General features: G+C 34.8%; 1 long non-coding RNA gene across 4 annotated transcripts; it reads right to left on the reverse strand.

The window, feature by feature from the left end:
- Positions 1-735: 735 nt before the first annotated feature.
- LOC105664365 (uncharacterized) lies at positions 736-17,038 on the reverse strand. 4 transcript variants are annotated; one of them, XR_013039810.1, is made up of 8 exons: positions 16,406-17,038; positions 10,621-11,226; positions 9,809-9,901; positions 9,650-9,696; positions 9,422-9,495; positions 5,743-5,893; positions 4,398-4,612; positions 736-2,995 (listed from the first exon to the last, which is right to left on the reverse strand). It is a non-coding gene; the product is annotated as an uncharacterized LOC105664365 (long non-coding RNA). The 4 variants fall into 4 exon arrangements; XR_013039809.1 differs by having other exon boundaries at positions 9,809-9,904; XR_013039812.1 differs by lacking the exon at positions 10,621-11,226.
- Between the last annotated feature and the right edge of the window lie 777 nt (positions 17,039-17,815).

Below are 17,815 nucleotides of genomic sequence, written 5' to 3' on the forward strand. Positions count from 1 at the left end.
TCTATCTTGCGATAACATTATCATCAGAAATTAATGATAAAAAGTATAGAAAATTTAATTAATTTATAACTAATAATTAATATTATAATGTGAACGATTATTTCGAGTATAGTATGTAATAACAGCAGCAAACGCTTTCGTTAAAGAAGATGTCAATGTGTAACGTTCATAGCCGCAGTGGTAATTTTTTACCGAATAACACTTATTGCGACCTTGCTCTTACTATTTCTACTTCATAATTACGTATAATAATAGAGCTACATGTACTTGAAAGCATTAAATAATACCCATCGCAAAATTACTATTTATTAAACTATTATTAGTATACAAAGGAGTAGATAAACATAAAATAAATAGCAATACTGAAAAGTCATAAATAATTTCAGCACGACACTCTATAATTTGAGTAGTAAATTTTTAATGACCTCTCAAAAATAGTAAAAGTGTAATTTATTTAGTTGTAGATACATTAGAGTTGAGTGACATGCAACATTGTTTGAAATATCATATAATGAATTTTTGAAATGCCCACTGTATTATACTTAATAAAATTAATTCTGTTTAATAACAATATTTGTCGAAATCCCCTGTACATAATTTTCATAACATTTAAGGTAACCACTGTTAATAACAAAATTAATAATTCAATTTAGTACTATGTCACTTTATTTGAAACATCCTATATTGAATATTCAAAACATCCACCACAGTCATCGTCAATAATAAAATTAATAATTCAGTTTAATAGCATACCACTTTATTTGAATCACTCTATATTAAATTTTCAAAACATTCACCATAGTCATCCTTAATAACAAAATTAATAATTCAGTTTAATGGTGTACCACTTTATTTGAAATAACCTATATAGAATTTTCAAAACGTCCACCACAGTCGTCCTTAATAATAAAATTAATAATTTAGTTTAATGGTGTACCACTTTGTTTGAATCACCCTATATAGAATTTTCAAAACATCCACCACAGTCGTCCTTAATAATAAAATTAATAATTTAGTTTAATGGCATACCACTTTGTTTGAATCACCCTATATTGAATATTCAAAACATCCACCTATTATTTGCAGGATGAATATTAAGTCATCCTTAATATTAAAATTAATTCTGTTAATATTTGTCGAAATCCTCTATACATAATTTTCGTGACATGCACAGTAACAACCGTTAATAATAAAATTAATAATTCAGTTTCATGGCACACCATTTTATATGAAACACCCTGTATTGAATTTCCAAATATCCACCATAGTCATCCTTAATAAAACTCAGTGTAACGAAATGAAATTTTATTTATAACATCCTATAAATTTCCAAAACACCCGCACCCAAAATTCCAAATAAGTATTAACTTGCAATTCGCGAATTTTGAAGAAACCTATACAGGGCTAGTAATATGCAAACGAATAGAACACGTGCATCTGTGAAATAGTTTGATCTTCGGATAACTTTTCTAGCGCACGCTCTATCGGCACAAAGTTGCTGAACAGGTGAAATGAATAATGGTTATTAAATAACTCCTTATCACGTTTAAGATACGAGGCCTGTAATTAAGGTTCTTGCGAGATACCTTGTAAGTACTTGTCATGTAAGATCATGCAAATATCGGAACAACGTGATTTGAGACTCGTGGACAAAAACCGAGTATCAAGATTTCTAATGCACAATAAAATTGAATTCTGTGTTTGTATTACAGTTATTTGTGAAAGAACTGCATTAATGAATCTTATAGGTAGCTTTCTTGAGGCTGAAATTAGCTTGAAATAGCGAATATGAAATGGAGCTAATAAAAAGCAGAGCATGTTTCATCTAGATCAGATTACAAGATTTCTAATCTTTTCAATTAGATCTTTGCTAGTAGAATACTAATGACATTTCGCGGTTGTTGCAATTCGTTCCATGCATTTCAGATGAATTTATAATTTCGCATTTCTGTGTTGATGCCAGCATGTCTGATGAATCTTTGGATAACCAACGCTTTCAAATTTTAACTCTTCCAAATTCCAAATCTCCTAAATTCAAAATTTCCCAAATTCCAACTCTCTCAAATACCAACTCTTCCAAATTCCAAATCTCCCAAATTCCAACACTCCCAAATTCCAGCTCTCCCAAATCCCCAATCTCCCGAATCCCCACTCTCCTAAATCCCAAATCTCCCAAATCCCCACTCTCCCAAATCCCAAATCTCTCAAATTCCAAATCTCCCAAATCCCCACTCTCCCAAATCCCCACTCTCCCGAATCTCCACTTTCCCAAATCCCAACACTCTCAAATCCCAACTCTCCCAAATCCCCACTCTCTCAAATCCCAAATCTCTCAAATTCCAAATCTCCCAAATCCCAACTCTCCCAAATCCCCACTCTCCCAAATCCCCACTCTCCCGAATCCCCACTCTCCCAAATCCCAACTCTCTCAAATCCCAACTCTCCCAAATCCTCACTCTCTCAAATCCCAAATCTCTCAAATTCCAAATCTCCCAAATCCCAACTCTCCCAAATCCCAACTCTCTCAAATCCCAACTCTCCCAAATTCCAACTCTCCCAAATCCCAACTCTCCTAAATCCCAACTCTCTCAAATCCCAACTCTCCCAAATCCCAACTCTCTCAAATCCCAACTCTCCCAAATTCCAACTCTCCCAAATCCCAACTCTCCCAAATTCCACTAATTTAACTTTGCCATAATGATTAGCGATAGATCGCGAGTTTGCACGCTGTTTAGAGACCACACCGTAGCTCTGTATGCACCACACAAACCTCTCTAGAACCGAATTTGTCGCCTCTTATCAAACAAATTCGGATCTACAGGGTAGATGTAGAGCATTAACTGGGCCTTCTCCTATCGGCACGTTGATCAACGCAGAACTTTTTCTATAATTTTATCAGATTCTTGTTTACGATTTTGAGTAACATACGTGCCGCATAACCTCTTCGTTGGCCCAGTATCGACAATGTCCTCCATTTTCTTCTTCTTTTCACCACCTAAAAATATTCTTCAATTATTATTTTTATTCTGTTTATTTTTAGTGAAGCCTAGTTTATTTTGAAAGTGAAAACTTATGTTTTATATAGGTTACAAATTATATTGTTTATATAAGTTTGAGAAAGTGAATTATAGTAGCGTCTCTATTTTCTATTTTACGTAAGGCCTTATTCATGTTAGAAAATAGAAGTTGATCATTTTATTATTGTGTACGTGTAAATATTACAATAGTGATAAATGATGATGATGAACATAAATCCAATTGATGCTATAATAATTTTATTAACTATAGAACAGTCTCAACTTTAATGAACAAATTTTAATTTAGAGGAGTCTATTCCCATTTCTAGAAGCAGTCTGTTTCTCAAGGGTTCCTATAAACAGTTAAAATTGCCGCTCTCACTAGCCCAGATCGAGAGTGTGACCAAACTGCAGAGTCATTCAAAAATAGAACGATTATGCTTCGTCACTGCTTCGACGAACAGGGTTGCATCTATAATATTTCTGCGAAATTGATCGATCAACCTAACCTATGAATTTGCTTCAAATTTTTAATTGGGAAGGAGGAAAAGATGTCCTTTAATTACTAGATTTCTATTCGTAAATATCCAGAGTGCAATGTCTACAAATCCCTAAATTTCAGATCTCTATATTTCCAAATCCCTAAGTATTCAGATATGTGTATCTCCAAATCTCTAAACCCCCAGATCCCTACATTCTCAAATTTCTATGTCTCCAAATTCTTAAATCTCCAAATTCTTAAATCTCCAAATCCTTAAACCCCCAGATCCCTACATTCTCAAATTTCTATGTCTCCAAATTCTTAAATCTCCAAATCCCTAAACCCCCAGATCCCTACATTCTCAAATTCTATGTCTCCAAATTCTTAAATCTCCAAATCCCCAAATCTCCGAATCCCTAAATCTCCAAATCCCTAAATCTCCGAATCCCTAAATCTCCAAATCTCTAAATTTCCAAATCCCTAAATCCTCAAATATTCTCAAGTTGCCATATCTCTTCATTCTCATATCCCCATATCCCCATATCCTCATGTCCCCATATCCCCATATTCCCATATCCTCATATCCCCATATCCCACATTCCTAAATCCCCACTTCCATATCTCCTAAACAGCCTACCACTCACAACAAATACTCCAAACACAATCCCAAAACAATATCACCAACAATATTATTAAAATAAACATAACAACTACCAACTAAGTACATGTAAGACATAAAAATTTGTAGTATAAGAATGATACTAAAATACAATGAAGATTTACTCCTTAGACCCGACGGTCTTGATACACTGTTAAAGATAAATCCTGTTATGTCAGTTGGCACACTTCCAGGACGTATATCGTGTCTGGTTATCTTAGCGACAATAATCATATTACACCTGCACTATCGATAGTGATTGATGCTCCTCCCTGGGATCGAAAGCACCTGAGCGTTAACGGCTCACGGATGACACAGCTGAATGTAGCAAGGTCGTGTTCTCCTTCATCCTCTTTCTTCTCTTATTCCGTAGCGGTACAGCTTCTTTTATTCGAGCACGCGTGTCGATGTACCTTGCATTTCCAGGTTACTTGGTCATCAGCGTTCCTTGTTTATCTGAAATCATCCGAGATTGTGGATTGATTCGTTACTTTCTCGTTGAGTGAATGAGTGGAAAGATAATTGCTACTGTCGTTATCTTTGTGGGGATGTTGATGTGGTGTGATGTGGACATTTATGTGAGATTTTTTTAGAAGAATTTGCAGTTATGAAGTTTATAAATTTTCTAATTTGTCAATTTTGTAATTTCCTACGTTTCAATTTTTTCAGTTTCGCAATTTCGTAATTTACTAATTCCCACATTACCCAATTTCCACGCCCCCAAAATTCTACATTCTCCAATTCCCACATTTCCCAATTCTCACATTCCCCAATTTCTACGCCCCCAAAATTCTACATTCCCCAATTCCCACATTTCCCAATTCCCACATTCCCCAAATCCCACATTCTCCAATTCCCACGCCCCCAAAATTCTACATTCCCCAATTCCCACATACCCCAATTCCCACATACCCCAATTCCCACATTCCCCAATTCCCACATTCCCCAATTCCCACATACCCCAATTCCCACATTCTCCAATTCCCATGCTCCCAAAATTCTACATTCCACAATTCCCACATTCCCCAATTCCCACATACCCCAATTCCCACATTCCCCAATTCCCACATTCCCCAATTCCCACATACCCCAATTCCCACATTCTCCAATTCCCATGCTCCCAAAATTCTACATTCCACAATTCCCACATTCCCCAATTCCCACATTCCCCAATTCCCTCATTCTCCAATTCCCACATTCCCCAATTCCCACATGTCCTAATTCCCACATTCCCCAATTCCCAAATCTTCAAATTCCCATATCTTCCAAATCCTAAATCCCCCAAATCCCAAATCTTCCAAATCCTAAATTTTCAAATTCCCAAATCTTCCACATATGTTGCAATCCCCACATCCCCAAAACTAACCTAAAAAAATGTCCATACTTCCAAATCCAATAATTCCCTAACTAAAAACAAACTTATTGTATGTGTGTTCCTTTCCCTCGCTCCGCCATTTTCCTAAGAAAATATCCATAAATGTACCTAAGCAGTAGAATAGATTACAAGCAATAGCTCTAAGGGACAATTTGTCAGATTAAATTTTAGGTCTGAAGAGGAAACAGTGTGAACTGTCAAAATATTTTACCTTGGATTATTTTGTTCTGGGATTGAAACAGATACGACAACGATAGTCTTCCAAAAATCCTAGAGCTTTGCGTTGAGGGTTAATCCTCTTAGTATTATCTCCTTATGTTTGCCAATCGGGGATTAACTCGAATTAAGGCGGGCACTGGTTCCTGCAGTCAAAACATCTTTAGGTTAGTTTCTTATTTAACTTACAATTCGGTTAACACCTTTCGTGTTCGGTGAAATAAGATTCTTAAGACAAGTTTATGGTATTGTTACAAAAATAATTGTTTAAACCTGAAGTTATAGTACTGTACTCTTTCATTAGAAATATTTGTAAGTGGAATTACATAATGCAAAACATATTTTGGGAAGTGTAAATTCATTAAATTCTTACAAAATGAATGTGTGCATATGTGCATATGTGAATATACATATGTGTATAGCATGTATTGTATTAATTTAATATATTATTAGTTTAATAGTAGTTTAAAATTGTAATTGCTACAAAATATCACATGTCTTCTCCTTATTCCCAAAAATTTTTAATTCTTTATTAACGTCAAATCTAGCACAGCAATCGCACAAGAGGTAAATTCTTTTAGAATTTTTATACAGACCCAAATATAAATAACAATTACAAACTTGAAGAAAAAGAGTACTTCTACCTACTTCAAAGATTAAATTCCGTTATCCAATAAATCAGTATTAATTCCCGATTGATAAAAAATAAATCCAGTAACTCGAGAAGGAAATTGATCTTTAACAAGCTGTCTAAAATTTGTCAGAAACAGTAATCCTTCGGAACGCGACTTCGACGATGACGTTCGAAACGAATTCTCCCGGGTATATATTTACGACCAGGTAGACGTTGATTTGCGACTTTGAAGAGCTAGTAACTTCCCTCCGGGGAGCAATAAACCGACAGAAATTACCGCTGTGAATTTTAAAACCTTCCCTCAGGTATACAAAGTTGAAGAAGCGATGCTATCTTCGTTTATTAGTTAATTTCAAAATGAAGAGGCATTAATAACAATCAGTACATTCACTAACTTTTTAAATTAAGAAAGAAGATTTTAGATTTTATTTATTTGAAGTTCGACTGCAATTTTGTGTCAGATATATTGTTTTTATTTATGAATGTATTTGCTGTTAGGTTAATTATGAATTTTTTACTAGTTTGACGGTATTTAACAATGTTGTCTAATAATATTTAACAGTGAGTTTATCAGTGAAGAAACGTAGAGAATTATTATTGTGAATTATGTTATCATTCATGTTAGTGTCGTCTTTATAACCATTAGACATAGTCTTCATGTTCAAAAATAAAATTGTCACGTTTGACCTTGGCCTCCCTATTTTTCATACGTTCTATATAATTTTTAAACAATCTAATATTACATAAATTGAATTTGGAGATCAACCTCTAAATATTAATAGATAAACTCTGAATCCTAACATTATTAAACTACAAATTTATTTTAACTCTGTTACATTCATTTCACTATTCATTTCAAACAAATGTATTCAAAATGCAGATATAATTCGATATACTCTATTGCTAATATTATTATCAGATAAACTAACAAAAATTATTAATTCTACTTAAGAAAAAATTCCTTAGAATAATTGAAATACATTCTTAAAATTGAATAACTCTCAGAAGAAGATTAAATAATTGACTTCAATCCTAACATTATTATTGCCTTTACAAAATCGAATATATCTAAAAATTTCACGTTCTAAAGCTAAAAGAACAAGTCCAAATAATTACAAGAATAAGTCCATATAATTATAATAGTTAAGATAAATAAAGTTTGTGTTTAAAGAAAAATGTGAGCGAACGATCTCATAGGTGCAGAGGGCGTCCCTGAACCCTCGGATCCGATAGGTGGAGCAGGATTGCTCGAGTTTCTCTATCGACCCGATTCACCCTCGCCATTACAGCCTTAGCGTCTGCACCCCGACGCTATTATCCTCGTCCCCTTGTTCGCATAATTTTCCGTATTAGAACTGTTGCTCCCAAAACCATCGAAACTTTTCCCGCCCTAAGCAGAACCGAGTTTCGCGACGGAATAATGGAACTTGCACGAACGATGATATACTTGGCAGCGCTAATTCCACGGAAAATGTTGCTTGCTCGACCGAAACGCGGAGCACGATAAGAAAATTCGTTTATTTATGGCGACACATGAAGCTTCTGTTCGCTGATTATTATCGAATTTCGAAAGTTTGCTATTTCGGGTGCTTGCAAACTGTGAGCCTCTTGAACGTTGAATTTGATAGGCGTTCTGGTTAATAAGTAGTTAATAGTGATTTTCATTAGTAATTTCTAATAGTGATTTTCATTAGCAATTTCTAATAGTGATTTTCTTTAATAATTGCTAATAGTGAATTTCATTAGTAATTTCTAATAGTGATTTTCATTAGCAATTTCTAATAGTGATTTTCTTTAATAATTACTAATAGTGATTTTCATTAGTAATTTCTAATAGTGATTTTCTTTAATAATTACTAATAGTGATTTTCATTAGTAATTGCTAATAGTGATTTTCATTAGTAATTTCTAATACTGATTTTCTTTAATAATTACTAATAGTGATTTTCATTAGTAATTGCTAATAGTGAATTTCATTAGTAATTTTTAATAGTGATTTTCTTTAATAATTACTAATAGTGATTTTCATTAGTAATTTCTAATAGTGATTTTCATTAGGAATTACTAATACTGATTTTCTTTAATAACTACTAATAGTGATTTTCATTAGTAATTGCTAATAGTGAATTTCATTAGTAATTTCTAATAGTGATTTTCTTTAATAATTACTAATAGTGATTTTCATTAGTAATTTCTAATAGTGATTTTCATTAGGAATTACTAATACTGATTTTCTTTAATAACTACTAATAGTGATTTCCATTAGTAATTCCTAATAGTGAATTTCATTAGTAATTTCTAATAGTGATTTTCAGTAGGAATTACTAATACTGATTTTCTTTAATAATTACTAATAGTGATTTTCATTAGTAATTGCTAATAGTGAATTTCATTACTAATTTCTAATAATGATTTTCAGTAGGAATTACTAATACTGATTTTCTTTAATAATTACTAATAGTGATTTTCATTAGTAATTGCTAATAGTGAATTTCATTACTAATTTCTAATAGTGATTTTCAGTAGGAATTACTAATACTGATTTTCTTTAATAATTACTAATAGTGATTTTCATTAGTAATTGCTAATAGTGATTTTCATTAGTAATTGCTAATAGTGATTTTCATTAGTAATTGCTAATAGTGATTTTCATTAGTAATTACTAATAGTGAATTTCATTAGTAGTTTCTAATACTGATTTTCTTTAATAATTACTAATAATGATTTTCATTATTAATTTCTAATAGTAATTTTATTCTCAACAGGCCTGATAGACTGTTTTGATAATATTAAACTACTTTTTATAGCTATACTTCAAGTGTTTAATAATGTTATTTATCTTTGGATAACTAAAAGTGCTCTCCATAAAAGGAGTACTTGACTCAAATATAAATTTATGAGTCATATGAGTGACGTGGTTAAATGTGTGAATCGTATATGTGTATGAAATTTTCGCCGTAGCGTGTGTGTATATATACGTGTGTGTTCAAAGATATTCAGTGAAAGATTTCTATTTAATATAACTTCATATATTGCATACCTAAATAGCTTTCCGTACGAATGCAACTGAAAGTGGACCCAAAATGAAATCATAGCCGTAATTGAAGTTTTAACCTGAAACGAAACTGAATTATTATACTTGTAACTACAAAATTTTAATTGAATTATATTTGTAGTACATTAAGTATTACAATTGAAATATATAATGTATTATACTTGTAGTATATATTGTATTGTATTTAGAACTGTTTTTTTATGAATTACGTACCGATCTTGATTTAAAAGATGCAATTTTTCTGTTATCACCTTGATTACCTGAAAATCAACGTTTCTCTTAAATTGCGAGACAACCGATGGATGTAAGCAAGGAAGTGAGAATTGCCTTCATTTGCAGTGCTATAATCTGTACAAATGAAATATAGAGTACCGTGTAAGTGGCGATAAAGCAGCCGAGTCAGCATCAATCAACCCTTTCGTCGCGACAGTCCCTCTTTGAACAATCGACATCCGTACATTAACCCTGCTGAAAAACAATTCGATCGTCAAATAATCTACTTAATTCAATGTCTCAATGTTTAGTACTCAAGGTTCAATACTTGCTAATCTAAAACATAGCGTTATACAGTTTCAACTTCATTTACAAATTCCTTTCATAGATAAACTAATGAAGAAACTTTATTTCAAATTATACCTTACAAAATTATTGATGTGTGGTTACATTGTATTTTATAAAAATTCTTGAATTGTAGTTGGACTTAAATTTCTTCAATACTAGGATTGTGATTGCATTTAAACCCCACAAAAATTCTGGAATTGGGATTACATTTACAAATTTTACAAATTACAAATTCTATAAAAGATTTAGCGTATTATGACTACGTTTAAGTTTCACAATGCATTTTTGAATTGTGGTTACATTTGAATTCCGGGCAGATTCATGAAAACGTATTAAACCAAGCGACGGAAACGGGAAGGATAGTAACATGAGTTTAGTAAATTTATAGAGTATCGCTAAAATGAAACAAGCTAATTCTTCAAACAACATGATTCTTATATTACCTAAAGCAGAAATTCATAGCGTGAGTTTAGCTACTTTAGAAATTCGAAGCTTTAGGTCTGCAGAGCTTTGAGATTCCCATAACTAATTTTATTTAATTTCTTCGAATCTTTTAAACTTTGAACGAGAAATTTTGAAAAATGTATATTTACATAAAAATCGAAGAAATCATAAAAAATTACCGTCTTCAAAAACAAAGCTGCTTCAGTCTCACAGGAGATCCAAAACCAACTCAACAATTTAAAACTTAGAGAAATAGAAAATCGAAATAAAATCCAAGCACTCCTCCAGCATTTCACAGCATCACCAAATGCACCACTTGTAGATTAAACCTCTAAACGGAGTTAAATCACCGGCGAAAGCACACCTCGACATCTCGGACATCACCCTCGTGCATTCCACGCGTGTAAATCACGATCCCCGAAAAAGCTCGAAAAAGAGCAAATCGTCCACATCGGCGAATTTGGCGTAAATGGTAGCTCGAGGACAGATAAGACCCGGTTGCTAGTCGTTGGTCCGTTTGAACACAAAGAGGAACACACACCGGCTGGTCCGATGGCTGGACGGGACGTCATGGCTGAACCGACGAATAAACCAATAAACGGCGCAACCATCTGCTTGCCAGCCGGCACATCTCTGTCCTCTCCCCGTCTATTCCGTTTCACGGCCTTCTGTCCTCTCCATTCTTCTTCTTCCCTCGTGTTGTTTCTCTCGGTCCCTGTCCCGTTTCCCCTCGGCACCACCATCTTCGCCAACAGCACTAGCGGCACACACCATTTTATGCGATCCTGAAATGAAATCCACGCGAGGGCTCAGCATCCGTGGGGAACTCCCGTTGCTTTTATTCCACGACAATGAGCATCAACCACCCAACGTTCATTGGCTTTCTCGGTTTCTCTCCGCTTTTTCTTGCCCTTTCTTTTTTGCTTTATCTGGATGGAATTTTTACCGATAAGGGTGAAAACCTTTCGGAGAGGGTAGTCAAGGCGAAATCACGAGGGTCCTGTAACGGTTCTCGCGGACGAGTGTTCGACGAAGCAGTTTTGGAGACCCTAGAAAATGGAGGGTCACTTTTTCGAGGCGATCATCGTGTATATGTTACGCAGAATATTCTGTTATTGAACATTGATTTCTGATGATAAGTTTGGGGAGGTTTTGTGTGAGATTACGTGTGATGTTTGCTTATCACGAGATGAGAGCTCGTGATACTGGAAGAATGCTATTGGTTCAACTAAAGGGAATTTTAACTTCAGACAGACTTTGTACAGGAGTGACTTATTTATGGTTGTACACATCTGTTGATTAGAAAAACAGGCAAAGTTTGACTCTAAATTTTTGGAGTTCTTGTGATGTCACAGTAATTGAGTGTGTCTTGATGTGATGAATCATTATGTGGATTTATGAGGCTATGTTGGCAGTTACACGTGCATACCATTCATAGGGAAACTATGTTCTTCAAAGTTACATTTCAGATTTGTAACTTTAAGAAATTTGAAATTCGTAGACTTGAATTGATTGTGTGAACGCTAGAAATGAAGATGGTGATAAAATACGAAGATTTTCAGATACGAAGAAATGTAAAGAAAAATGAAGAAGGTAAAATTTTGAGAATTTCGAAATGGCCAGTGAATCGAAGGTCAATCGACCGCCATTATTCTTTGCCTATTAGTTACAAAGGTCCACGATACCTGCTCCGAAGGACGAGGAAAAAGAATGAACAATAGTATACACCGAGCATCCCTGCTATATTGCCGCAATAAAACTACTCCGGTGTGTCCGTAAAACCGGACGCGCAATTCCGAGAAGATTTTTAGTAGCCCCGTTAACTTTGCATTTCAACGGGAGGATCAACGAGAAGGCTCGTTGTCTGTAACTACCTCTAATCGCAGCTTCTCCACCTTCTTAATCGTTTGCAAGAAACGATAAAACATGGTAGAACATTTTGGTCTCGTGGAACACATCGATCCCAATAATCATCTTTACTGAGAGCAAATTTTCAGGAACGTACGACCAAAATATTTTAGTTTGATAAAGCTAATAGTGATTAGCTAAATCTTGATTAAAAAAAATTACAATTATAATTGGAAAGAGTTAGGACACAGGAAATGTTTTTGGTAATTTTGTTAATTATGGAGTGCACTATTTTTATGATAAAATACTGGAATTTTATAAGAGAATTTCATGTAGCATCTTCATGACACAAAAATAATAAAATAAATTTGTGCAACGAAGTGATAAAAGCAAACTTAAAGATCCTGTACATATTTAGAAATTTTGTTCGCTTGAAAAAAATAAAAAATGACTACATTGAAAATTAATAGTTAGCATATAATCTTGTACATATTTAAAAATTTTGTTCGTTTGAAAAAAAAATAAAAAATGACTACACTTAAAGTTAATATTTAGTATACATATAATCTTGTACGTATTTAAAAATTTTCACTTGAAGAAAATAAAAAATGACTACAGTGAAAGTTAGTATTTAATATGTAATCTTGTACATATTGAAAAATTTTGTTCGCTCGAAAAAAATAAAAAATGACTACATTCAAAGTTAATGTTTAACATGTAATCTTGAGCATATTTAAAAATTTTGTTCGCTTGAAAAAATGATTACACTGAAAGTTAATGTTTAACATGTAAAACAGAAATTAATATTTAAAATTGACTAAGCTTGTATAATAATTACTAGATTATTTCTAAATTGCGCCAAAATGTAATTTGTAACAGAAAGTGATAAAATTTCTCTGTTAAGAATGAAGAGACATAATAATAAATGTTTGCAGTACAATTACAGTGTTCATTGGATTAATTCGAAAGGGACAATTAATTTTTTACCGGATACAGTTAAAAGAGTTCCAACTGTGGTCGAATTACCATGCACTTTATGGCAGTATACTGCATCAGTGGTGGGAATCGACTTGTGCCCATATGGCGAAGTATAAAAGAGCAACGAGACCTCGTTGCGTCTCCCATGGTCGAATTGCGGTGCGTGACGTCACTTCTCGCGGAAACGTGTTAATTTACGAGCGCGACACTTTAATTTCTTGATATCAAGCGCCGTGAAATTGCGTGGAAACAACGGCAATCCACCCGCTGTGAATAGCGTAATAAAATCTATAGTTCAATCGTTCCATTGAAACGAAATTCCATTTTCGATCGATCGGTTCAATTAAAATTCGCCCGTGTTCTATCGAGTGTTTTAATCGTGAAAAATATTGAATCGATATTGAAATTTTTCAGCGTTTGTTAATGGAGTTATTGAATGGGCAAATATTCAACAAGTAAAGGTGTTGATAGGTTGTGAATGATGCCTTTAATATCTAAAAATCGCGGCTCGTGTATTGTGTGGACAACATCGATCATCGGAAGCTTTGTCGCGTCATGCCGGCTCTTGTTCGTTCAGGTGTCGATTCAACGGACCTGTCGGTGTGTTTTAACTAATAACAAGCTCGAGAGACACTTAACACGCTGTAATATACCAACGTGGAAAGTAAGATGAAAATATTTGCATATGTAACGCGTTTGCATATACTTTCAATTTGCTGCGTGAATAAATATTCAAAACGCGAGGGAAATGATAACCATTATATCACTGTTGCTAACTAGTTCCAGTTACGAAATACCAGCTTTCCAATTTGTTCTTATTGCTATTAATAAATCATATTTGCACTGCCGGACAAATCGGAAATACAACACATTTTTACTTAAAATTAATTCAATTTTACACGAATACATTAACGTAATTTTACGCGAATGAATTAATTTAATTGATACATTAATTTGTCTCACAGAGTTCCAAAGTGAAATTCCGTATTAAATTTCCCATTCGCTAAATTCCGAGTGCTCAAGTTTCCCATTATTCCCAATAAATCAGAATACAAATGGCACGGATCAAATCGATGAATAAGTAACACCGAAGTTTTCCAATAACCCGAGGAATCTCTCCGCAGGGATCTATAACTGAAAATCAAGGATTAATCGAGTTAGATGTTGAACCACCGAGTGGGACGTACCGGCGAGTTTAGGGATCGAAAGACTAGACGTGGAATGTGGGCCGAGTGAGTCCTTGATTGGAGTTATAGCCGGTTTGCCCTCGTGCACACACGTCCACTGAATATTGTCGTCTTCCTGAACGGATTCGAAAGCAACTTGCTAAATGGATCCACGTAGGACGCGAGTCGTAATGGAGCATGTCTCGAAGAACATAACTTCGAAGAAGAATCGTTCGAGATAAGACTTACAGCACCAATAATCGCCTCTTCAAATCTTTATGACGGTTTCAATCGAACTTATTCGCGATGAATGAAGTCAATGTATCGAGATTCGTTTTTCTTTGAATCAAGGCTAATAACGTATCGTGAATTTGTCTTACAGGTTGATGGAAGTATTAATTAATTTGTACTTGGAAATGTTATGTTAGATATACTCTGTATGAGCTGTGAGTGCATCGAGTTTCTGGATGAAAGCTAGTTCTTATGAGTAATAATTTTAGAATGGAACATGATTGGCCACCATTTTCATAATCAAGTTTCTCAATTTAGTTTAGGGATCTTCAGTCTCCAAAGTCGTAGACATCAAGTCTACATTGCACCTAAGTGTACCAAGGAGATTAAACTGAATTACAAAATCATGGGACAAAGTTTGCGGTTGTCACATGGGTGCCAGAGATTTAATAAAATTTTTAACTTGTCTACAAAATTTGAAACTACAGCAATAACATTATTATTGCATTAGAATTTGAAGTGTAGCTAGAAATAAAATTTGTTTGTTCAAAATTTTTAAGTCTAACATGAAATAAATTTTATAATCAAGTTGTGTACCTCGACACAATAAAAAATCCTTGTACGAGGATCAAACTATATATTCCTATATTTTTTCAAAAATTTCTTATTTGCTCCAGAAGTATCACAAAACATGATCATCTTCTGCACATATTATTCTTTATAAAAATTTTCTTGTGACAAAACAGAGTCTTGATTAAGGAGGCGGTGAATTTAAGAAACTGAAGCTTGCATCCACATCCAAGAAATGGAGTATTAGTGGAATATTAGCGTTTACCTAGAAAAATCACACAGGAAAGGAATGTCGTCGATCTGTACAAGGATTCCCCGTGGTCACCTTTCGTCGTTTGTGAAACGAAGCGAAACCAAAGTGTGTCGACGAGGAGCACCGTGCAAATCGATCGACGTCCCGCCAGATTCCGAGACGTTGGCCGAAACGAACGAAAAATCCGCCACCGTCGGCGCCACTGCACCGTTTCTTGTGGCCCGCTTCAAAACAGAAACCTAACCATCAACCTGTCCACTAACATCGCGTTGCTTTTGCTTCGATCCACCGTGTTAGGGTTATTCGTCTTTTGCAAGAACATTCCGACCCTAATTTCAGACGAATTTGTTATGGTGGAATCGTCGGCAATTTTGAGGTTGGGAATGCAGCCTCCAAGCGTGAAGCTTGTCAAAGAGGCTTTTTTAGACGAGTGTTTGGTCAAACACTGGTTCTCTGACAAAAATGTGGATCAAATTGCTTTTGTACTTGACAAATTATTACCTTGAGGGTGGAAGGAAGAAAAGTTCAAATTTTTTACTTTAAGCAGTTGCTAAGGTTGCTAGGCATAAATATTAACTCTTAAAAATTTGTTAGGTGAAACTCTTTTTAGACTCTAGAGTGTAAGTCTAGATAAGAGTAGACTCTTTAGTCTGAGTTCTTCATGAGCTAGAAAGAGTGTAATTGAGTAGGATTTAGATCTGGTAACTTTATTACAAATTATTGAAATAAGTACAGATAGAAAAAATAGTATACAGAAAGAATAGTAAGGCATACAAATGTCTGATGCTTGAACATAAAAATTTGTATTTGAGAGGTTACATTCGAAACACACTGTGAATTAAAAATGCACCCTTTCAGAGTAGAACTGAAATTAATTCTACAAATTATGAAACAGATAATTCTACGCCGAATACTCACTGTATGAAAAGACATCGTTCGCAAATATTGTGAGGTGCTTCCAAAGAACGTAGCTAGAGACCCCACCACCCCCGGATGGTAGTAATGGATTCCGGACGAGCCTGCGCCCCGAGGGATGAAAACGCATGCATCGAACTTTTCTACGACGATCCCGTGACAATCACAATCTTCCTTACGGACCGTGTAATAACACAATTGGATCTGAAAGTGTCGACAAACATGTCACTGAAAAAATCCGCAGCCGATCTTAAATCGGTTCAAAATGTCACTTTGCACTTGAAACAGTTCGTAACATCGTTCGAATTAACACAGAGTATGCGACAGCACTCGTTAAATCACGCGGTTCATGTCGCGATAACTTGCGAGTAATTGCAAGAAGGATATTTTGAGGAGAAAATCGAGCACGGTGTTTTCGGAGGATGCAACGAGCCACGCACAAGCGCCATGGAGCGATGGATGTTCGAGTCTGCGTGGTGGAAGATGGAAACACGGCGGATCGACGCTGGGCGTCGCCATCGAGGGGTTGAAACGAGGGTGGTTGGAGAGGGGTAGAACTACTACGCGAATAGAGGAGCGGACAGTGGCGTGTCCGATCGGCTCCACGGAGACGTGCAGACTGTTCCATGGTCCGGCCTCGTCCCTCCTCGGGCCAAGAACAGTCATTAACATAAATTGTCTTCGGTGACAGTTATTTCCACCACTCTCCGCTCGAGTCTACCGAAATAATATTACGCTGCTGCGAAACTTCTGTCCGCTGGGGTAGAAACTTCGGGAAGTGCCTTTTAATTGCTATTAACGTGTACAAATTTCGCTTGAATTATCTTTGATAGTTGGGGGGAGCTTCACTCGTATTTTAGTCAGTTTAAGGACACCTTGATAACTTTTATGACCTTGACATATCATGTCAAGGACATTCTGAATCATTTTTCTATAGTAGTCTCTTAAATATAATTTTGGGGATGTTTGCAGAAATATTTGTAGCGTAATTATTTAGAAAAGAATACAAGTTTCGTCGATTTTCAAATTTAATTTTATATGAAAACAAAAGTCAATATGAAAAAATGTTATTCTTTCGTTTCTACTTATTTTTACATGTAGAATTTGACTCTTTGTACCACGGATTTTAGAGCAGCTTGTATAATAAAAGAGCATGCAAAATGTAAATTTCCTGCGAATATCTTTGAAACTAAGATAGCGATGTATTTCAACATACACCACTGCTGATCAACTACGTTAATTATGCCGATCTAACAAAAGAGAAATCTTATTCCTTGTTCTTTCTATTAATTATGCATTTGACTTCAATTAGCGCCCGAGATTTGAAATCAAGTAGAATCATTTGTGTTGAGCAGCGGAATGTTCACACATTCGTACTGCTATTTTGCCAGTGCATTTTGCTGTTCCACTTCA

This window comes from Megachile rotundata, chromosome 1 (assembly GCF_050947335.1).
Source record: "Megachile rotundata isolate GNS110a chromosome 1, iyMegRotu1, whole genome shotgun sequence".
NCBI lineage: Eukaryota > Metazoa > Arthropoda > Insecta > Hymenoptera > Megachilidae > Megachile > Megachile rotundata.